The sequence below is a fragment of the Lissotriton vulgaris genome, chromosome 6 (assembly GCF_964263255.1).
Source record: "Lissotriton vulgaris chromosome 6, aLisVul1.2, whole genome shotgun sequence".
Lineage (NCBI taxonomy): Eukaryota > Metazoa > Chordata > Amphibia > Caudata > Salamandridae > Lissotriton > Lissotriton vulgaris.
In genome coordinates, this window is record NC_141694.1 from 1,782,664,975 (window position 1) to 1,782,690,009 (window position 25,035).

The window sequence follows — 25,035 nt, forward strand, 5'->3', positions numbered from 1 at the left end:
TGGCCGCTGGAGTAAGGGCCTGTTATCCTGGCTTGGCAGGATCGCAGCGGTCAAGATGACGGTGCTGCCCCAGATCCTATATCTTTTCCGAGCCTTACCTCTCCAGCCTCCAGTGGGTTGGATCAGACAAACGCAGGCTGACATCTCACGCTTTGTCTGGCAAGGTCGCAAGCCCCGGATGAAGAGGGTTCTCTCCACACTTGCCCCGGAAGCGGGGGGCCTGGGCATTCCGGACCTCCGTAAATACTTTCAGGCGGCACAGCTACGATACCTTGTGGAGTGGAGCAGGTGGGAATCCGATAAGCACTGGCTTTTTCAGGATCAAGCGGTTGCAGGGCGTACCCTCCAGGAAGTCCCATTCTTGCGCCGCGCTCACCGCCCCCCCAACCTTTATGCTTCCTTTGTTACGAGGGTTCCCTTGAGGGTGTGGGACGCAGTTTGCGAGGTCCGGGACCTCACCACGTTCCCTTCACCATTCACGCCCATTGTGGATAATCCTGACTTCTCCCCGGGGATGGAGCCGAGCGCTTTCTCCCATTGGAGGACGGTGGGGTGTCGAGCGCTCTTTCAGATCTATGGGCCTGAGGGAGTGGTTCCCTTTCAACAGCTTCAGCAGGAGTTTGGCCTGACGGAGTTGGACAGACTACGTTACATACAGGTCCGACACTGGGCGCTCCAACCCCAGGTGCGGAACATCGCTGACCGTCGGATAACACAGTACGAGCGGTAGCTGGTGACCCGAGCTTCTGATGCTAAATTGATCACTGATATTTATAAGCTCTTACAGCCTCCTCCGTTTCACTATTATAACCCGGGTAGGGAACGATGGCACAGGGAACTGGGCAGGACACTTAGCCACAAAGAGTGGGACCAGATTGCACACCGGGCGAGACACTCTGCGTACCATACTGGCCTCACCGAAACATTCACCAAGGTGTCCACGTACTGTTACTACACCCCAGAGAGACTGCACGAGATGAATAGGCACATTTATAAGGGGTGTTGGAGAGGTTGTGGGCAGGTGGGGACCCTTTCACATATTCTTTGGGATTGCCCCTTGTTGGCCGCTTATTGGAAGGAAGTTCTTGATGAGGTGGACATGCATTTTGAAATTGAGTTGCCGCGCTTTCTGGCGTATGTATTGCTGGGCCTTCCTAATGGCCTAATGTACCCGTTGAAGTCCCGTAGGGGCAGGCAAATCGCGATCGCGCTGGGCTCAGCGGTTCAGAACATCCTTATCCACTGGCGCACTACCACAAACCCCTCCATCATGGGTTGGCTACATAGGCTCTGGCACGTGCTGGGAATGGAAAAACTGTCGCTCATGGTGGCAGGGAGATAGACCAGTTTGATGAGCTGTGGCAACCCTTTCGTGCGCTGTTAACTACCGAATTTAGGGAACTCACCTGTCCGAGATACCTCAGGCTTCTAAGGCTGACACCACCGGTGATTCCGGCAGACTAGGAGGGGCGGGGGGCTGGTTTTGGAGGGGGGGTGATGTGGTAGGGGGACAGGTAGTGTTGATGGTGGGACATTAGACGGGGGTGTTGGGGGGAGTTGGGGAGTTTTTTTGGGGGGAGGGGGTTCTAGGCGGTGGTGGGCTAGGCTTCTTTGTATCATTTTTATTACTTTCTCTGATCAGACTTGGGGTGTTGAATATGCTCAGAATGGAGATATAGCATGTATTTCGCCTTTCATTTGCTGCTGCTTCCTTTTTTCCCAGAGAACTATTCCACGATCGCACTCATAATGCCATGCTTATTTCCTTGCTTTACTGTATGTAACCCTAACCTCCTATCCCCTCTCCCCGTGTTCTTTTGTCTTAATAAAATGCTTTAAACCTAAAACACTCTGTGTGACACTCATACATACCAACTAGATAAACTAACAGGCAACAAGGAATGGTCCACTCCAATATGGGAAATCTCCCCACGGCAGGTAGGGACCGCAGTAAGTGATATCTGGAAGGGGATGCAGCTCATAGACGACAGGACAGAAATAGTTCCAGGTCATTCCCAGCGATAACAAAAAATAATAAACTCAGAGTCATTAAGAACACAAAGTTAAAATACTCCCAGCGCCAGTCCACAGCGCGAGTAATCAAAGTTCGAATACTCCCAGCGCCTCGCAAGCAGCCCAAGAAGGAAAAGTTATGGCGTTTACCTGAGCGCGACTAGGCACAGTAATCCACAAACCTCGATGCTTACGTCAGCGTGAGCAAACAAGGAATCCAAGATCGGATACAAATATCCATGACACAAATGCAGTGCGTCTGCTCTACTCAGGCTCTACTCCCCCACACTTACGTCAGCGTGAGAGGAACCAGAGATGAGTTCGGGAGACAGCGCTACAACAGCACGGCTAATGAGAGTCCCAGCGCTAGTGTCTGCAAGAACCCAGCGGGACACTCCAGAGAGCTGCTTCTTCCAGCAGTGTGGTCTGTGGAAACCAACAGAGTACAGGACAAGAACGGAAAAAACAGCAACACCGGAGGGCGACTCGTAATCTGGGAAACTCCAGCAGAAAGCCACCAGAAGACAAACAAGCCTGCTTGCCTCAGAGGAAAGATAGAATTACGCGCACTTCCTGTGCGCTCTTGCTGGCCTTTATCGTTTATGCTCCTCCCCCTGACTACGGGCATGCTGGGAGATGTAGTCTGAAGTCATTGTGTAGGCACATTGGATCAACTCCTGACAGTACGCCCTCCTCCCAGGCACCTCCTAGACCCAGGCGTATCCGGGTTAGTGGCGTGGAACTCCCACACAGCCCTGGGAGCATGGACGTTCGAGGAAGGCTCCCAGGAGTCGTCCTCCGCCGAATAGCCCTTCCAGGCGATGAGATACCACAACCGCCCACGGCAGTACCTGGAGTCCAACCCCTTCCCACCTCGTACTCCAGCTGTCCATCTCAGACCAACGGTGGAACCACCTCCCTCCTGGCCTTCCCTGCAGGCTTCAGCAAGCTACAGTGGAACACCGGATGAATACGCAGGGAAGCAGGCAACTTCAACTTATAGGCGACAGATCCGGCAGGACGGATCACTACATAGGGTCCAATAACCCTGGGATGAAAAATGCTGCGAAAGCGGAAACGGATGTTCCTGGTGGACAACCACACCCGATCTCCCACAGCATAAGTGGGACCCTCCTGGCGACGGCGATTGGCCCAGGTTTTGTACTGAGTCTTCACCTGGATGAGATTACGTTGGATCTTCCAGTGCATCTCCTGAAGGACCTTCATTTGAGAGGCCACGGTAGGCTGCTCCTCCACATCACAAGGTATAGTCAAAGGAAGGAACTTAGCATGGAATCCATGATTGCCCCTGAAAGGCGACTCCTTGATAGAGCTGTGCCAGGCGTTATTATAAGACCGCTCCGCCAGCCATAACAAGGAAACCCATGACTCACTGACTTCCTTCGCATAGCACCGTAAATAGGTTTATAGAGTCTGATTCAGCCTTTCTGTCTGACCATCCATAAGCAGATGAAAGCTGGTTGCACCACATTTTCCAAAATCGTGCGATGAACTGCGGCCCCCTGTCCGAGATGATAACCCTTGGGAGTCCATGTAGTTTGATCACATGGGTCAGTAAGAGTTGGGCGGTCTGACCCGCAGTGGGAAGGTTCTTGCACGGGATGAAATGGCCCATCTTAGTGAGGCTGTCCACCACGACCATGATGGCATCACAACCCTGATCCGTCGGTAGACGTAGAACGAAGTCCATGCTTATGGTGTGCCACGGCTGAGAGGGAGTCGGCATGGTGACCAACTTGCCTTTTGCTTTGTATTGCTCGTTCTTTGCTCGTGCACATATGTCACATTGCTTCACCCAAAGACAAACGTCCTTATCCATGTGTTCCCACCAGAACTGTCTTTGCATCAAACAGAGCATATTGTTACATCCTGAATGACCGGCCAGAACAGAGTCATGACACCAATTGAACGCCTTGAGGCAAAGCTCCAAGGAAGGCAGGTACAGACGGTTTTGATAAAAAGGGATTCCATGCTTGAGGGTCCGGTGAGGAACTTGGCTTGCCCATTTCTTCCACCACTCTGAATCCTTATGTGTCTGAACCTCCTCCAGAAAGTTCTCGATTGTGATGGTACACAACACTTTCTCAGGTGATATGATGGCTGCAGTAGTAACTTGTCTGGTTTCATGGACATCTTCCTGTCTCGACAAGGAATCAGCCTTCCTATTCTCGGACCCTGGCCGAAACGTGACTACAAATTCGAACTCTGCAAAAATCAGCATCCACCTCATTTGCCGTTGGGTGAGGTGCCTGGCTGTTTTCATATATTGCAGGTTCCGATGATCGTGTACACGGTGATTGGATGTTTTGCTCCCCAGAGATAATGTCTCCACTCCTGAAAAGCCTTCTTGATGGCCAATAGTTCCTTTTCTGCCACCGTATAGTTGAGTTCAGCAGGACTCAATTTCTTCGACAAGAAGGCTATGGGGTGTAATTGCCCAGTATGACGGTCTCGTTGAGACAGAACAGCCCCCACTGCTATGTCGGACGCATCTGCCTCCACTATGTAAGGTACTTCACTCTGTGGATGTTGCAGTATAGGTGCTGAGGTAAAGGCTCGTTTGAGATACATAAAGGCATTCATGGCCTCCACAGTCCAACAAAAAGGGTTCCCCTTCCTCAAAAGACGAGTTAAAGGAGAAACGAGCTGGGAAAAGTGAGAGATGAATCTCCTGTAATAATTGGAGAACCCCGGAAAACATTGCACATCTCTCACGTTCTTTGGAGTAGGCCATTCCTGCACTGCCAACACCTTTCTGTCAGACATGCTCAACCCTGATGGACTTAGAATCACTCCCAGAAATTCCACGTCATGCACATGAAATTCACACTTTGGTTAACTTGCAAAACAATCCATGTTCTAACAACCTCTGTAATATGAGAGATACATGCCTAACATGCAATTCCGGATTGTTCAAGTAAATCAGCATGTCGTTTATGTAAACGACCACGAATTTGTCTACATAGTCCTTCAGAGCATCATTCAAAAAGAACTGAAACGCCGCAGGGGCATTACACAGCCCAAACGGCATTTCGAGGTATTCGAACAATCCGTAGCGTGTTTTAAAAGCTGTCTTCCACTCATCCCCCTCTCTCATCCTTACAAGGTTCATATCATAACAGACCTGTCACTCAAGCACCCGCATTTTATAGTATTGGGTGACTTCAACCTACACGCTGATGATCCTACCTGCTCCCAAGCCACTCGATTCCTCGACTCTCTTCAGAGTCTGAGCCTATCGCAACTAATCCATGGCCCGACGCATGTGGCTGGCCATACATTGGACCTAATTTTTTCTAATATCCCGGGTACCATCACCCACCCCACCCTTCCCCTTACCTGGTCCGACCATTACCTTCTCTCGGTCGACATACCACTCCCTCAGGCACCTACTCTGGTGCAACTGGGAACAGAACTTAGGAGAAAATGGCACAAAGTCACGCGCATTGCCTTAGAGCCTATCTTTAGATGCCCTCTGGAGCCTCACATTGAGAACATCGATGTCTGCGTCATCAAGTTCAACACGACTTTACTGTCGGCGATTGACGACATTGCTCCATCTTTACCTGTCTCATCTGCGAGATCCCGTCCCTCAGCTCCTTGGTTTTCCACTGCCCTGCGTGAAGAAAAAAGCCGCTGCAAAAAATTAGAACGCAGCTGGAGATTAACCTATGATACAGAGGCAAAAATTATTTATAGAACGGCCCTAAAGAATTTTACCAAACTAAAAAAATCCGCCATGAGAGAGTTTTTTGCCTCGCATATTAAAGACGCAGACAACTCAGCAAAAACTTTGTTTAAAATCGTTAAAGACTTTGTCAAACCTCCGGCCATGACACCCAATAATCTAGCCAACCAGTCTCTCTGCAATGGACTATCAGACTTCTTTCAGGAAAAAATAGAGAAAATTGCATCCTCCTTTCCTCCAGTCGCGGCATCTGAACACTCCCTTTCCCCGGTCTCAACTAGCCATGACATTGCTCCTGCCCTAGTGGCATTTAAGGACCTCACCCCAGATCTTGCACTTAAACTACTTACACAGTGCAAATCTGGCTCTCCTCTGGATCCGGTCCCCCCTAAGACCATGAGTGATTTGGCTACCGTACTTATAGAGCCACTTACTTCCATATGGAATGCCTCCTTGCATCTAGGCCAATTCCCCACTGCCTGGAAAAAAGCTTTGCTTGTGCCTATTCTTAAGAAAACAGATGCGGATCCTACGCAATTTTGTAATTATCGGCCCATCTCTCTCCTTCCGAAACCAGCGAAGGTCTTGGAAAAGGCCGTCCAATTACAACTCGCAGAATATCTGGAGACCAATTCCCTACTCCACGACTCCCAGTCCGGTTTCCGCACGGGTTTTAGTACGGAAACCGGACTGCTAGAAGTATCGGAGACCGTTCGAGAATGTGTGGATAAGGGCGAGGAGGCCATGCTGGTCCTCCTCGACCTATCCGCCGCTTTCGATACGGTGTCCCACAAAATACTTTGAGATCGACTGGAGCAGATTGGACTGGGCGGCACTGCCTTGTCGTGGATCAGTTCCTTTCTCCAAGGACGATCACAGAGGGTCCTTCTCAGACTGTTTAAATCGGGGTGCAAACCTCTTATGTGTGGAGTTCCGCAAGGCTCAGCCCTGAGCCCACTGTTCTTTAATGTCTACCTGGCCCCTTTGGCCAAGGTAGTGGAATCACGCGGAGTCAGAGTGATCTCTTATGCTGATGATACACAGCTGATTTTCTCCTTTAGAGATCACTCTGACTCCAGCCTCTCTAGCTTTCGACACTGTCTGGGCGAAATCTGCTCTTGGATGGCTTCTAGCCATCTTCGACTTAACACCGACAAGACGGAGGTCCTGTTTTTTAATCAAAAAATGACCATACCTCCCTCTCTGTGGTGGCCAACGGTACTCAACCCACCCCCATCCCGGTGCACACCGCCCGCAATCTGGGGTTCCAGTTCGACGATACGCTCTCCTGTAGCCCTCAAATTAACAAGGTTACTGCAGCCTGTTTCGGAAAATTAAAGATGATGAGAAAGATCTTCCCATTTCTGCCGATGGACGCGCGCAGAACGGTTACCCAGGCATTAATAACCTCTCATTTGGATTATGCCAACAGTCTTTACGCTGGGGCCCCTTTGTATCAAATTGAACGCCTTCAAGTGGTTCAAAATGCGGCAGCAAGACTGATTGGCAATATCCCTTTCCGGCATCCGATCTCAGCATTTCGCAAAGAGCTTCACTGGCTTCCTATAGCCAGCCGTATTAAGTTTAAAACGCTCATTCTTGCTTTCCGAGCTCTGAACAGAACAGGACCAGAATACTTGAGAAGGAGATTGATACTATCTCATTCAGTCAGAAACTTACGCTCCAACAACCTACGTCTCATGACTGTTCCTCGCTTCCGCCGCACTAGAATGGGTGGCAGAGCCTTTGCAGTCCTTGCTGCCAAACACTGGAATAGCTTACCTCTAGACCTCAGATTTGCCCCTTCCGAAGCACTGCTCCGTGGCCGTTTGAAAACATGGCTTTTCTCATCTACTTAGATAGATCCTCCTCTCCTGCCTACAGCCTTAGCGCCGGGACACCCCCGATGGGGGTAGCCGTGCGCTCTACAAAATTCATAAATAAATAAATAAATAAATAAGGTGGTAGGCCCCTCTCAAATCAAGTCGGGTGTAAATGACTGCCTCCCTCACTTGCTTCAGGAAGACCGGGATGAGTGGAAGAGGGTATTGGTTCCTGATGGTATTCTTGTTAAACACTCTAAAATCTATACAGGTCCTCAATTCCCCATTGGCCTTCTTTATGAAAAATAAAGGGGAAGCCGCAGGCGAACGGGATGGTCGAATGAACCCTATTCTTACATAATGCTCTAGGTACTCTCGTAGGTGTTGTGTTTCGGGTTCTGATTGCGCATAAACCCGACATGAGGGCAACACTGCCCCAGGTATGAGGTCTATCTGACAATCATCACTGCGGTGAGGCAGCAGGGACTCCGCCTTACTCTCACTAAACACCTCTCTGAACTGGGCGTACTCAGGTGGAACTTCCATGTCTTTTTCAGCCGCTGTTGCTACCTGATAACCATGAGACAGAGCCAATGCATGAGTAACAGACGAGTGATTGCATGTAGTCGGACATATCTCTGAGTCAAAAAACACAACTTTATCAGTCCAGTCTACTGTGGGGTTATGATACCACAACCAAGGCATACCTAGAATTATTTCATATTGTGGTGCCTCAATGATGTTCAATGCAGTTTTCTCAATATGAATCGTGAGTTCCCCCTGTCTAACCAACTCCAATTCCTCTGTCATTTCCGTGATAGGACCAGACTTCAGGGGTTTCCCATCCACCGCCAACACCAGTTCAGGTGTCTCTCTTGGGATGCGCTACAGTTCTAAACGTTGTACTAAACCGCTGTAGCTCTCCTATCGAAAACCTTTTCGAACTCCCTTTGAAACGAGCCCCAATCGGTAAGGAGAGAATCCTCGTATTTAACTAATGGAACAGCCCAATTGGCTGCATCTCCGGTCATATACGATATAGCGAACGCCACTCTGGAATGATTGGTTGGGAAAGAGGCGGGCTTGCAAGAGAAGTGAAGCATAATTTGTGTTAAAAACGTTTGGATCTTTAAGGGATCCCCTGAAAGCCTCTCAGGACTAGCCAGTGGAATTCGAGGTGGTGCGTTCACTTGTATCTGAGACGTTGCCTGTGAAGCATCGAACGGGTTCCTAGTCTGACCCTCTACTCTTTCTCTAAGGGCTGCTGTTTCTGCCTTAGAGGCCGCCAATTCCTGTTGTACTAACACTAACGCTTGTAAAACATCATCTAAAGACGCCATTTGTGCACCTCATACAGAACTGAGGAAGCGGTATATCATGGGCGCGTAATTCTGTCAGATCCACGTTTGCTTCCTGGATTCGGTATGATGCACAAAAGGGGTCCACCTCCCGACGTCCCCAACTATGGATGGAACACAGAGTAATGAGGCAATCAGGTGAGGGAAAAAAAGGGTGGAGGGAAGGAACCGCTGGGAAGGGGATGCCTGCAAAAAAGAACACAGTGTCAATACACAGCATTAACAGTCTACTCTCGTAATATCTCACTAGAGCTGAACTAATACCTGTGGTTTAGCTGCCGAAGCCTTCTCTCCCCAAGATACCAACTAATGATCACCAACAGAGATACTTCTCTCCAAGACCAAGAAATAACAATCTACAACAGAAAAAGGCATGAGACATTATTCTTACTACCACAACGTTTTTCAGTCAAAACACTATGTGTGACACTCATACATACCAGCTAGATAAACTAACAGGCAACAAGGAATGGTCCACTCCAATATGGGAAATCTCCCCATGGCAGGTAGGAACCGCAGCAAGTGATATCTAGAATGGGATGCAGCTCATAGACGACAGGACAGAAATAGTTCCAGGTCATTCCCAGCGATAACAAAAAATAATAAACTCAGAGTCATTAAGAACACAAAGGTCAAATACTCCCAGCGCCAGTCCACAGCGTGAGTAATCAAAGTTCGAATACTCCCAGCGTCTCGCAAGCAGCGCGAGTAGGAAAAGTTATGGCACTTACCTGAGCGCGACTCAGCACAATAATCCACAAACCTCGACGCTTACGTCAGCGTTAGCAAACAAGGAATCCAAGATCGGATACAAATATCCATAACACAAATGCAGCGTGTCTGCTCTACTCAGGCTGTACTCCCTCATGCTTACGTCAGCGTGAGAGGAACCGGAGATGAGTCCGGGAAACAGCGCTACAACAGCACGGCTCATGAGAGTCCCAGCGCTAGTGTCTGCAAGAACCCAGCGGGACACTCCAGAGAGCTGCTTCTTCCAGCAGCGTGGTCCGCGGAAACCAACAGAGTACAGGACAAGAACAGAAAAAACAGCAACACCGGAGGGTGACTCATAATCCGGGAAACTCCAGCAGAAAGCCACCAGAAGACAAACAAGCCTGCTTGCCTCTGAGGAAAGATAGAATTACGCGCACTTCCTGTGCGCTCTTGCTGGCCTTTATCGTTTATGCTCCTCCCCTTGACTTTGAGCCTGCTGGGAGATGTAGTCCGAAGTCATTGTGTAGGCGCATTGGGTCAACTCCTGACACATAGAGCAGCCATCTTTAGTTCTAGTGCGCAGAAGCAAAGTTTTCCCAACCAAAGCAGAAAGTACGCCATGTCACGTGAGTGTGACAGACGCATGCGCAGAAAAGTTGCCCATTGTAAAGCTTCCCCAGCTTACTAGAAATTTTGTGTTTTGCGTTGTTAATAAGACGAAACATGTTTATTAGTGTATTACAGTTTATTTCAAGAGGGCCGATTACAAGCAAGTTTCTTTATGAGTAAAATCTTGCTCCTTCAATCCCCTCTTTGATGATATTTTATATCATCACAAATTACAGAAACACATGCCAACTTTTCAACATTTACTCATTTCTATTTCTTCAAACACTCTTTTAGGTTTTTCACCATTATTCATGTGGAAGTTTTTCATCCTTTTATACAAATCCCCATTTAATTCTTCAAGCTCGATTTCACTGAAGTTTCTTTTCTCCCCTTTCTGATTTACTTTATATGTCTTTTTATGTTTGCGACATTTGCAACAAATTATTATTCCAAAAATCAATATTGCTACCCCCACCATTGGCATCAGTATTGTACCTACAAAACTCTTTCCTACGTTAGTGAACCAACTACCTATTGAGGAGAGACCACTAATTAGTCTCTTCCATGCACTGTCAACCTCCAGTGGTTTTATTTCTTCTCTCAAATTGGTAATTTTTCTCGCTAACCTTTTAATTTCTATGCTTTCGTCTGAAATGTAAGTGCAACAATGTTGCGTTTTCAGCATTCTACAGACTCCGACCTCTTTTGCCAATAAGATGTCAAGGGCAAGTCGATTTTGTAAAACCATTGAACTTACCGCAACAAATTCGGTATTGATCATCAAAAATACACTAGCAGTGTCAGTCGATAAGCGATCTACCACTGTTGACAATTTGCAAATTCTTTGAGTGGTCAGAAGCACTCCCACTGAAGGTATTATTGCACTAAATATGTCACCTACACTTTCAGCAAATGATTGCTCTAGGCGTACTGCCTGCGCCTCCAGTGAAGTGATCTGTAGGAGTTGGGCCCGGCTCTGGCGTTGGATGTGGCCTTTGTAAATCCACGAATAGTGGCCTTGGCCGCTTCCCACTGAGTACCCGGGGAAGGCACTAACCCCACATTGGTGACAAAGTATTGCTTCTGTTCCGATCCCACTGCCTTCTGAATTCCTTGTCCTGGAGGAACCAAGCGTTCAAACCGCCACACTGAACGTGAGTAAGGGGGAGGAGCCCCCGTACTAAGGAGCAGCGGAGAATGGTTGGAGATAGCTCTTGGGAGTATTTGGACAACTTTTCTATTTTTACCATCATTGTGTTATCTTCTAAAATTCCTAGCAACCTCTTGAGAGTTAACAAATGTGTTTCCTTAGTTTTTGTGAATACCTGAATATTATCTAGAAAACCTTGCACTCCTTACTCCCCTGTAAACAGTTATTTCACAATATACTATAACATGGATGGTGCTGACATATTTTGAAAAAGCATCCTGAGAAACCCGAATGCAACAAAAGGTGTCAAAACGTTATCAACAATATCGATTCTGTGCTAAGATCTACTTTTTGGTACGCTGCTGTGAGGTCTACGGTTGAAAAAAACTTGCCTATTTCCAAGTTTGCTATTATCTTCTGGAACTTAGTTCACATAAAGACGACTACAAGGATGTTTTTGTTGAGACACCTAAGGTTCACACTCATTCCTATCTCAACAAATTTTCTTTTCACAATGATGACTGGGACTATCCACTTAGAGGAATCTAAGGTTTCAGTTACTCCCACAGCACAAAAACTTTGCGGATTTTCTTGTAATTGATTTCAATACCGAGAACCAACTTCTATTCCTTGGGATCAACAGGAACATCATTAGGCTTCAATATCACCCCTTGTTCAAAGCCCTTAACTGGATACACCATTTTAATAAACATTGATTTGTGTGACATCAGAACTGCCTCCAATTAATTTTTTTGTGTTTTGACGAAGTCTACCAATGATATGGGATAAACGGTATATAGCTCACTGTGCCAAAAGACTCTTGATCTCTCCATCTTAAAATGCTGTACCCCTCACTTGGATTCGATCAAGGCTTCCTAGGCCCGAAAGAATATGAATTTGTACAAAACAAACATCCCAAGACAGCCTTGTTCTACATCTTGGCCAAGATTCATAAAAACCAAACCACGCCGCCTGGAAGACCTATAGTGGCTGGTTGTGATTCTTTACTGGAACCAATCGCCAAATATGTCGACTGCTTTTTGAAAGAATTCATGAACCTTGTGGCTTCATACTTACAAGACACCACCGACTTCATTAATAAGATCGACAACATCAAATTTGATAGAGGGAAGGACCTATTAGTCACAATGGATGTGACTTCCCTTTATACTCAAATCCCCCAGGATGAAGCAGTGGCAGTGCTTTCCCATTTTCTGGATTTACGAGCCAGACCGGTACAGGTGCCCACCCAATTTTTAGTGGACTTGGCAGCATTCGCCCTTAATAAGAACTATTTTTGCTTTGGAAAATAATTCTTCTTCCAAATCAAAGGGGTAGCCATGGGCTGTCCTTTTGCCCCGGAATTGGCCGTCCTGTTTATGTCCCTGTACGAAGACACCTTCATTTACAACAACAACCCATTCAAAGAACACATTGGAACGTGGTTACGTTTCAAAGACGATGTGTTTTTAATTTGGACTGGTGGTGAAGAAAGATTGTTACTTATCCATAAATGGCTAAATGCTAGGACAATTGATATCCAATTCAGCATTTCATACTCGGCAAATAAGATTCCTTTTCTTGATGTTGAAGTTTTTCCTGCTGAAGGCAAGTTAGCAACCACACTCTTTATAAAGGAAACACTGAGGCGAGACGATCGGAAAAAATATCCTTTTCCACTTTTAAAAACTTTAACCTTATGTAAAAAGACAAAGGCTGAGGGGAACATCCAAAAATCATGTTTAAAAGGAGCGTGTGGGGTTTCTCCGCAAAAAAATACACTACAAAATAGACAAGAAAATGCAGCGGCACAAAGAGGCACCCGTGAACAGGCAACAGATTGGACCTGGGTGGCTTCGGCTTTGAGCAAAAAATGCTCCTAACAAGACGAGACATTTAGAAAAAGATACCATGTTACACCCACGGTCAACAGCTGATAATCAAGAGAAATCCATTGCTGCAAATCCGCACACGATCAGCCTCTGTTCCTGGAACGTACATGGTTTCAGCAGCTTGTGCCATGACCACGAAACTGCAAACTTCTTGGATCAACACGACTTAATACTGCTACAAGAAACCTGGAACCTACACCAAATCTCCATCCCGGGATACATCGAATTTCACGTCCTCGCCGAAAAACCCTCTAACTTTGGTCATCCTAGAGGAGGCTTATCAACGTATATCGCCCAACAACACAGATGGCATACTGAAGAAGTAGACACTATGGTTAAATGGATACAAGTAATAAAACTCACGGAGAAATCGGTCGCCGGCACAGGCTCTTGTAATCTACTACTGCTCAACGTTTATGTTCATCCGGAAAAGAAGGAAAAAAATGAAAAACTGATTACTCTACTCACCTTGATCAGGGCCTTGCAACTCACTCATGAGACGTATTCCATGATTATATCAGGTGATTTTAATAGCAACCTAACAAAACATGACAAGATAATGCAAGCTCTTGAAGAACTGGGCCTTTTTATTCTAAATAAGGAAGTCAGTGGGAATAGTGGTATACCTATAACCTTTCTAAGCGGTAACCGAAAGTCAACAATAGACTTCACAATATTGAGCAACAGCTTGTTACCAACGGTGAGTGATTTTTCAGTGGAGCAACGTGTGGAAAGTGATCATTTCCCTCTAATTACCAAAATGATAATGTTGGTTACCAAGACGGAAAAACAAAATACCATCATCCAGTATACTGAAAAATTTAATCTACGTAAACTAAAATGGAGAGGAAAGGATATAAAACCAACAATGGATAAAATCAAAAACGAACTGCTTAGTTTAACACCGGAAGAAAAAGGAAATCTGGTAAAAACATGGGAACATCTATGCGAAGCAGTAACAAATAATCCCCCACGTACAAATCAAAACCCAATAAGATTCAACACTGGCAAAAAGCCTTGGTACACTACTACCCTGAGGGAAGAAAAAAGAAAAATTGCACGCGAAGTCCGCAAGCAGGCATCATTGATAAAAAATGGAAAAAAATCAAATAAATCGGAATTGAAAGTTATGCGAAAAAAATATAAGATCATGCTAAGGAGCGCAAAAACACTGTACCATGAGGAAATGTGGACTAACTTACTAATAGCAAGTAAACATAAAAATGCCAGTACATTTTGGGGTATTATCAATAAACTGACAAGGGGGAATACTCTAAAACAGGAGGCAGGTATTGGAGAAAGTATATGGACCCAGCACGTTGAAAACATGTTCAGCGACAGGACGGGAGGTGAAAAAAGGCACTGTAATCCGGAGTGCAAAGTATGCACTAGAAACTGCGAGCATGCAGAAAATTTGCTGGGAAAAGGAGTTAATGCTCCAGGAGACAAGCTGAAGCAATCGTTGGGTAGTGGAAACGAGAACAACCCCAAAAATTCACAGTTTAGTAAATCAGAAAAAATAGTGAATGCCGTGACCGACACCCTAGTAACAGCAGACCAGCTTAAAGACAAAATAAAACGCCTGAAAAAAGAGGGTGCAGCGGGTCCAAACGGGCTCCCAAATGCTATTTTTAAATATTCGCCTGAATTTTGGGCAGAATATTTAACTCCACTCTTCAATGCAATCTATAACCAGAACAAGCCACCAAGATCCTGGAATGGGAGCATAATTCACCCCATTTTTAAACACGGTGATCACAACGAGCCGGAGAACTACAGGCTGATATCGCTAACGGATGTTGAGGCAAAACTATATGGATCATGCCTATTATCACTCCTTCAGGACTGGATGGAAGATACGAACATAATACCAATGTTCCAAACTGGTTTCCGGCCAAGGACGGGTACATTGACAAACCTGACAACCCTGGCGCTCCTGAAGGAAAAAGCTGCAAAAAGGGGGACGAGACTGTATGCTTGCTTTATAGACCTTCAAGCAGCTTTTGATAAAGTGAATAGATCCCGGCTATGGGAAAAATTAAGATCATGGGGTATCCCGAAGAAGTTATTGGAGGCAATTATAGTACTGCACAGCAACACCTGGGCTCGAGTAAAACTGGGAGACGGTAGCAGCGTAACGGCCGAAATAAGAACACAACAGGGCCTAAAACAAGGCTGTGTACTGGCCCCAAGTTTATTCAACTTGTACATGGCAGATATTGTCAACCACATGGAGATTGGGGAATGCCATCCACCCCACATGTCAAAAATCCCAATTCCCTTCCTGCAGTATGCAGACGATATTGTTGTTCTGAGCCAAACCCCAATAGGGTTGCAAAGATCGATCAATAATTTGACAACCTACTTGGAGCACGAATGCTTGGAACTGAATAAAGAAAAAACTAAGATTGTCCGCATTGTGGATCCTAAAAAGCAAATATTCAAATGGTATGCAACTAGCACCCCAATAAAGGAGGAAACTTCATACAAATACTTAGGTTTGAAATTGGGGCGAGGGCCGACGAACAAAGAACATAAAACCGAGCTAAAAGCAAAAACACAGTCTCTGATCTATGCATACCGGCAATTACAAAATAAACTGAGTTGTCCAAATTATTCACACCTGCTGAAAGTGATCAAAGCTCAAACCCTGCCATCCTTATCATACGCACTGGCCACCTGGTGTGGAAAAGAAGCCGGGCTGTTAAACAGCCTACAAACAAAAGTATACAAGGCAGTACTAAACCTTCCAAAATCATCAGCTCCGGCGCAGGTTCGCCTAGAATTTGGCCTTCTAAATCAAAAATTTCGCAGTATGGGAACCTTTGTGAAACTTTGCCATAAAATACGCACGTCGGAAGCCAATACATTGGACAACCTGTGCTGGAAAGAAATTGAAACTCAACAGAAACAGCAAGTTCCAAACAGTTGGGGAGGCTACCTGTCACAATCACTAACCTGCATAGGAATTGAAGAATCCTGGGACATGAATCCAGACAGATCCACTTTTGATAAAATTGTAAATAATGCGGTTAAATGGGAATCCTATCTGGAAGACAAGATAATTACCGCAAAAAGACGACACGGGTGGACCGTGATAAATTCATATACCGGGATAAAACCGCAGTCCTACCTAGAAAGTCACTTTAACAATTCGTTAAAACAAAGATATATAAAACATCGATTAGGTCTACAGTTCTCAAAGGACCTGCTACCAGCCTGGAAAAACTGCCACACCGACCCCCATTGTCGCCTATGCGGATATCGAAATGAAACATTACCGCACTTACTATGTGTGTGCCCGGCACTTAAGGACTTGAGGAGACGGCTTTTAAAGAACATTTTTAACAAATTGAATATTCGGACTTGTAGGCAAGCCGTAATCCAATGGCTAGATGGATCATGTCCTATGCTGGCCTGCAGAGGGGTCAAATATATGATGAAAGCCCAATCTCTCCTACAGCAAGCTGACCTTGGAATTATACCACCAAGCTGAAATTACTGACTCTTACTTGCCACTTACAAATAGTTTTAATTGCCAATATTTTAAAATGTGTTTTATGTCCCAAGTTGATCTAGATGGATTTTGTAATGATTTTTAATAATTTTATACAATAAAAAATTGACTTGATAAGCAAAAGAGGAGCCTTTTTTTGCAGGTAAGCTGGACCCCTAAATCAGAGGACTTCATTCAAGAGGATCTGAACATTGTGATCGATCAGATTAGGACACTAAGGAAGAGATGGGTCAAACATCTCTTATCCTTGAAAAGTTAAATATATTTGTTTAACATGTCCATTGTCCTCCAAACTGAGTATTTTTGATTAAGCTTATTCCTCTGAACTTCATGTGCCTACTTCATACTTCCTCTTTAATGCCTACAGAATCCCGAGGGGCCAGCATTATCTACTCCCATGACATCGACGTACTTTATTCATACTCTCTCTCTTTCTGATAAGACTCCCATCACCCAGAGCATTTTCACCTTCTGCTTGACCGAAGTCACCAACTGGATGAAGACCAACAGTGACAAAACAGAATTTTTGATCCTCTGGTTAAACACCATCCATGGGACTTTACATGTTTGACAGCCATACTAGAACATACACCCAACCCTAGCACCCACCCCAAGTATCTCAGGATCATAATGGAAATCAAATATTGGACATGACTTTTGATATCAATGCCATAGGAGCCTCCTACTCCCATCCCTTGACAATGTTGAGGAAGATCTTAAAATGGCTCATGAGCAGCACCCGCCAGCTGTCACACATGCCTTTGTCACTAGAAAACTGGACAACGGGAACTCCCTCCACACAAGGATAAACAAATATCTCACCAGGTGACTGCAGATCATCCAGTACTCAGAAGCCAGAATCATCCTGAGCCTCCCACCTACTGCATATGCCTTACATCAAAGATCTCTACCAAGTTCCCATATTCAGTGTACACAATTCATATTCCTCGCTCACACCTTCAAAGTACTACACAGCATTGGCCCAGCTGACCTCAATAATCGCATCTCTTTTCACAAACCATCCAAACACTTTCATTCGTCTGTGCTTCGACTTGCACACATCCCAAGCATACCTAGAACCAGATTTGGAGGTTTGTCCTTGTCCTACATCTTAAAGTGTGGAACAACCTAATTCTATGCAGCAGAGCCTCCTCCTTACTTATTGAGCTCCAGAAGAAGCTGAAGACCTGGTTCTTCAATAGCCCTTCCCGTCCTCCCCTCCAGAGGGCCAGTATGCACTGGAGCTTTACAAATTCACATGACACAACATAACATAATTAAAAGTATAAGGAAAATTAAGTCTCTGATTAATCGTTTTTGTGTATAACTATAGGACATAAGCGCTGGGATGCTCTAGGGTAACCACGCGCTATACAAGACTGTTTTATTAATATAAAGGAAACAGACAGAAACAAGGCACTATTGTTCTCAAGCAATCATCCCCGCAGTTTGAAGGAAAACTTGCCATACGGACAATTTTTAAGGATCCGCCGGAATTGTTCATTTAATGACAATTACAACTCCCATGCAAAAAAACTGGAGATTAAGTTATGTGAACGCGGATACTCAAAGAAATTGGTGCGTAATGCCAAAAATCGACCAAGGTGGACTCCAAGGGAATGTCTCTTGGAACGTAAAAGCAGACCCAAAATGAAATGGCAAGTGTGTGTCACCACCTTCTGTCCAAATGCCAACAAGCTGAAAAAAATCATTGGACAAAACTGGAACCTCATAAAAAATCTGGACGAAAGCTTACATGAACCGCCACTGTTTGCCTTTAAAAAAGAAAGTAACGCTAATCATGTGGTCAGAGCTGCGGCCCCGAGGGAGGTTCAACCTACCTTGAGACAAATAATGGGTTTAAACCCCATCGTAGGGCACCATAAATGTGGTACCTGCGTGAGCTGAGACCACACTATTGAAGGCTCACTCTTTCAACACAAAGGAATTTCATGGAAACATGATACTTTCAGCAACTGCAAATCCAAATACGTTGTGTACGGGGTACTTTGCCCGTGTGGACTCTTGTACATTGGCAAAACAAATCAGGAAATACGACAACGAATTTCCCAACACAAATCTAGAATTAAAAATAACGTGGAAACAGCACCCCTTGTAAACCATTGGACAAGATTAAACCATCAAATAAGTGACCTTAAGTGGACAGGGATCTCTAAAGTGGAGAGGGATCCCCATGGGGTGACCTTGATCTAAAACTATCCAAAAGGGAGGCCCATCTGATTGTAAAGTACGACACGGCTGTGTCAGTCCTTAATGAATTATCTGAAATTTACAAACTTTAGTTTGTTTTGACTCCTTCCATTCATTGTGCTGGTTCAGACCACCCACTGCCGAGCTATCTGCTACCATTTGCATTTTTAAATATATCCTCTAAATTTTCCGTCTTTTTTATTGATTATGATGCCCGCTGGTGTCCCCCGCGGGCCCCCACGCTACCATTAGACCTGTGTCCAGGCTCTTTACCATCTCCGAATTACTTGCCACCAGCGTAGAGACCACATCTACCACAATGCTCGCGCTGACGTCATGCGCATGCGTGCCGCTCGTCGAATTGAGGATTTCTAGCGGCTACGACTGGAGTTCGAAAATACGTAGCTCTACTCTACGAGATTAACCCACGCCGCCGGACGTCTTCCCCGCAACCGGTAAGCGCACGAATCAACAACGAAGCCCCGGAACTGTCATAAGCCTTAAGCATGGTGTGTAACCCTCAGCCCGGCGTAATTGGGTTTTCTGTATCCCTCCAGGGAGAAGTCATCGGCATTCAGTGCTTGGTCGGCGCTTCCGCCTCATCTACCAAATCGGTGGCGCTACAGGACCCGACTGACTCCAGTAAGAGCAGACTGTGGCCGTACCCTTAATAGTGCTCTTTACCAGTTAGACTCGCATTTACAGTACTGTGTCTGGTTTTCAGGTCCTTGGACATGCTTCATTTTCACAATTGTGACTTCAAACCAATAACTTGACATCCAGTTTCTGCACGTGTAGGTAAGACACCTCACTGCTATGCCTTGATTATAACTGCTGCTCACTGCAGATAGATAGCTCTTTTTAATTTGTGTTTCCGAACCATTTCTTTTCTTCACCATTTCAGGTGATTAACCCAGCCCTTTGTTTTCATGTCTACTCGGCTATAAGCCTGTTTGGTAAGCTGATTGGGTACTTTGGTGTTGAAGTGCTCTTCTTGAATCTTGATTTTTTTATATTAGCAACTAGACATATGCATCTCCCCATTTTCCTACAGAGCTTACTGGCCCTGATGAGAATCCTGTGAACATCGAGGATTCGAAACGCGTAGGCCTTCAATCTGCTGTTGATGTCTTGATGCCCTAATGGATTTTGTGCATCCTGACTGCTTTTTCTTTACCCTCGAACTTTGTTCACTAAAAATTGAAATTCATTGATTGTTAAAATTGTTGTGAGGTGTATTGTTGTGATTTAGTTTAAAAAACCACTAATAGCACAGCAGACCTAGTACTCCGCCAACTGGTTTCCCCTCTAAAAAAAACCCGTCCAGTAGGTGTTGAGTACATGCTTTTGATTGGTTGAATGCGAGAAGTATGAATGTGAGACGCCTGAAGATTATGAATGAAGGTTTGTATGAGGTTTTTTATCCCACTCCAGTGTCCTTTTCATGATTGATGTTTTGATATTTGATGCTGTCCTTTGAACCCCAGTATTTCTTTAAAACTTGTTGAAAAAACTCTTCTAAAATAAATCGCTATTCAATAGCATTCAGATGTATTGAACTGTTGTCTTTACATTTTTGCAACTGGTTTGTTTAAATTAAGTATCAGTATTGGCATTTCCTTTGTTATATTGTACCCCTTACTTGCCACATACATTTTTTTGTAAATATGTTCCTTACTTTGTAACCTATTTTCCCAGGCTAACATTAAGTGTTGCCAGGTCGTCGAGTCCTGGAGGTTCTGCCATAAGGTTAGGAGACTTAAGCACCAGCATTAAGGGGAAATTGGAAAAGGTAGGAAAAGAAAGCCGAGGGAATTCTACCCTAGCAAGGGAGAACTCCAAAGTTGCCACTTAAAAGGCCTCTCCTGACCACCAAGAAGTCCTGAAGTGTCAGGCAATGTTTCAGAAGCAGAGTGTCCCCTTTGAACTGACAGGAGGAGAAGTGAAAGGAGGGTTTCTGCTAACTGTAGCAGTAGAACCTCACTCTAAACAGCTATGGGGGGTACCAAAAACCCACAGTTGCGCATAAGGTAGCCCAACTACCTGCCAGTAGAAAACCCAGGATGTAGTTCTTGACACTGACGGCTGTCAGTAGTCTCTGATGGGTGCTGCCTGTCATACCAACACTGTACTTGACATGGGAGACAGACCCTAGGTCAAGAATTAAATTAGGCCCAGTTAGGAATTGGGTTTCTGGTTGGCAGAGGTATGCACCCTGTCCACGCAGGAACCACACTCCTAGTGAGGGTAAGTCACCATACTCCCTAAATTCACCTGTGCTCCCTCACTGGTAGTTTGGCACAGAGGAGGCAATCTTAAGTTAAGAGACCATGTCTAAAGTATCTGTGAAACACTTCAAACAGTAACACAGTGAAAACACCTGAAAAACACTATATATAGCGTATATGTTTATGAACAAAACAAGACAAAATGACAAACATAAGATAAGTATAACCATTTAAAGAAAAGACTGAAATTTAGTGCTTAAGAGCATAAAGCGCCAACTAGGAGTAATGGGCAGGGTAGACCAGGTCAAATCTGAAAGTTCACATCAACCACAATTAAGCGTGGATCTAATACAGGGAACAACCTTGGCCCGCTGAAAAAGTACCTTGAAGGATTCAACATTGAGGACAAATCAATGAGCAGGGACGGCGATACATAGTCTTCAATCTTTACAATGAAGATGATGAGTGTTTCTGAGTAACCCTGGGCGTAGTGTACCTAGTGGGGCTACATGGAGTGCCACGAAGTGGGGAGAAAACTCTGCACACTACGCGTAGCCCCACTACGCACCATCCACCTCCCTCCCGCCCTATTATTAATTACATTTACAAGGTTTAAAACATTTTATAAGTAAGTAAAACGTACTACCTGAGCTGCGGCGTCCCGGGGCTCTCTATTCCTACTACATTGCGACTTCTTCCTTAAAACTGCGCATTCGCGGGGTCTCGCGCATGCGCAATTTAAGGAAGAAAGTCATGATGCTGTAGAAAGAGCGATCCCCGGTACGCCGCAGCTCAGGTAAGCCGTTTTACTTACCTGTAAAATGCGTTAAACCTTGTAAAAGTAATTATTAATAGGGCGAGGGATTGCCAACTCCGCTCCGCCCCAGAGTATGCAGAGTTTTGCCTTCTCCGCCTACTTCACGGAGCACGGAGTAGGCAGAACTCCGCACACTCTACAGGCGGAGCGGAGCTCTCCGCCGTCCCCTAGTTCCAAGCTGGTCAAAGTCTGGGAAGCAACTAGAATGGAGACAATGCATTGAGCAATCAGAGAAGTGATGTACTTGATCCTTGAAGGCACAGCAATGTGTTGTTGTCCATGAAGATACACCAGTTCTGGGCTGCCCAAAGTCGAAGATGCATTGTGCAGCCACTGAAGCAATGTACTTGATCCTTGCATCGTTGTTAATGGAGATGCACTTGTTTTAAGCAGTGCAACAACCTTGATGTGTTGATTTTTGCTGGAGCAGCACTTTATACATACTTCCAATGTGCCCATGACTCGGTTGGCACCACTCGGCAGCGCAAAACTTGCAGCAAGCAAAGTCCAGGTGCTGTAGCATGATGGGTTAGTCTCTGCTGTCCCTGAGACTTAGAGCATGGGACAAGCGAGCATGCCCTTGAAGTCACTCTGGGTTCAAGTGATATGGACACAGTCCTTTTCAGTCAGGCCAGAGGATAGCAAGCAGCAAGCCAACCAAAATGTAGTTCTTTCAGAGCAGCAGTCCAGCAGAGTGGCATTCCTTTGGCAGCACAGTAGTCCTTCTTCCAGGCTTTTGAAGTGAGGGTGTACTTCAAAGAAGGGCTTTGAAATGCACAGAGGTCCATCCTTTCCAGTCCTGGCTACATACTTACTACAAGGAGGTATGCACCCCTTTACTTGAGGACATGACAAAGCATATTCAGGTGTAAGTGTCCGCTTTTCCCTATCATCCTGCCCTGAATGACCCATCAAGCACACCTTTTCTGTGTGGTTGTCTAGAGGAAATGTACAAAGTCTCACTGTCACCTCCCCAGACGTGCACTGGAGACAGGCTGTAGGCACATTGATAGAATTGCAATGTAGCGTTACCTCTTACTCGTATTTTACACCTTATTATGGGGCTCATTATGATGGCGGACGGAAGTGCGACCGCAGCCCTGGAGTAAGCGGAAAATGCCATTTCCATGTCCGCCTGCCGCGCTCACTCCGTCCGCCATATCAGGATAGGAAAGAGTGTCAAAAGTCCGTGCGCGACGGAAGAGCATGCACCGCCGCCTAACTACACCCGACCCCGTGGCGGACGTAACCTATCCAGATACACTGCCGTACGGACTGACATTAACGACCGTCCCCCAAATCAAGATGGGGGGAAAACACACATAAAACCGCTGCGGAAAAACAACGTGCCTGAACACGGCCAATTCCCCACAGCGAAGATACCATACATAGCAGAGATACCCACCAGAAGCTTCTGGCCGTCATGGACCCAGCGCTAATCGCTTTTCCGATACTCTTCGCGATCCCACCATCTGCAAGTCATGGCCCACTATCGACGACGACGCAGGTACGCAACACACCATTCGCTGTCTGAAGGGGAGTACCTGCCAGGGTCGTGACGTTGGGAGGGGGAGTGCCATGTTTGAGAAACCACATCACATCGCAAATAGAAATCCACAACTGGAGTACACAATCAGGAATGACAACGACAAATCACGACAAATGATTGATTTGCTTTATTACACATAATAGGGGTATAATCACAGAGTATGCAAGAGCATGGGTATTGTAGGCACCAGAGCAGGTACATCAGAGGCAGCAAATGAGAGGGGCTAAGTGCATCAACAGTCCATTGCATTGAACAGGTACATCAGAGGCAGCACATGAGAGGGGCTAAGTGCATCAACAGTCCATTGCATTGAACAGGTACATCAGAGGCAGCACATGAGAGGGCAGACTGCAGTATCAGAACACCAACTGGGCATTGTGGCCAACAGAGCAGGTACATTAGAGACAGCACATGAGAGGGGCTAAGTGCATCAACAGTCCATGGCATCGAACAGGTACATCAGAGGCAGCGCATGAGAGGGGCTAAGTGCATCAACAGTCCATTGCATCGAACAGGTACATCAGAGGCAGCACTTGAGAGGGGCTAAGTGCATCAACAGTCCATTGCATCGAACAGGTACATCAGAGGCAGCACATGAGAGGGGCTAAGTGCATCAACAGTCCATGGCATCGAACAGTTACATCAGAGGCAGCACATGAGAGGGCAGACTGCAGTATCAGAACACCAACAGCGCATTGTGGCCAACAGAGCAGGTACATTAGAGGCAACACATGAGAGGGGCTAAGTGCATCAACAGTCCATGGCATCGAACAGGTACATCAGAGGCAGCACATGAGAGGGGCTAAGTGCATCAACAGTCCATGGCATCGAACAGGTACATCAGAGGCAGCACATGAGAGGGGCTAAGTGCATCAACAGTCCATTGCATCGAGCAGGTACATCAGAGGCAGCACTTGAGAGGGGCTAAGTGCATCAACAGTCCATTGCATCGAACAGGTATATCAGAGGCAGTACATGAGAGGGGCTAAGTGCATCAACAGTCCATGGCATCGAACAGTTACATCAGAGGCAGCACATGAGAGGGCAGACTGCAGTATCAGAACACCAACAGGGCATTGTGGCCAACAGAGCAGGTACATTGGAGGCAGCACATGAGAGGGGCTAAGTGCATCAACAGTCCATGGCATTGAACAGGTACATCAGAGGCCGCACATGAGAGGGGCTAAGTGCATCAATAGTCCATGGCATCGAACAGGTACATCAGAGGCAGCACATGAGAGGGCAGACTGCAGTATCAGAACACCAACAGGGCATTGTGGCCAACAGAGCAGGTACATCAGAAGCAGCACATGAGAGGGCAGACTGCAGTATCAGAACACCAACAGGGCATTGTGGCCAACAGAGCAGGTACATTAGAGGCAGCACATGAGAGGGGCTAAGTGCATCAACAGTCCATGGCATCGAACAGGTACATCAGAGGCAGC

At 46.0% G+C, this 25,035-nt stretch overlaps 1 long non-coding RNA gene across 1 annotated transcript; it reads left to right on the plus strand.

Moving 5' to 3' along the window:
* Positions 1-19,622: 19,622 nt before the first annotated feature.
* On the plus strand, positions 19,623-20,472 carry LOC147709478 (uncharacterized). Its single transcript, XR_015296555.1, has 3 exons — positions 19,623-19,794; positions 19,901-19,952; positions 20,051-20,472. It is a non-coding gene; the product is annotated as an uncharacterized LOC147709478 (long non-coding RNA).
* Positions 20,473-25,035: the final 4,563 nt, after the last annotated feature.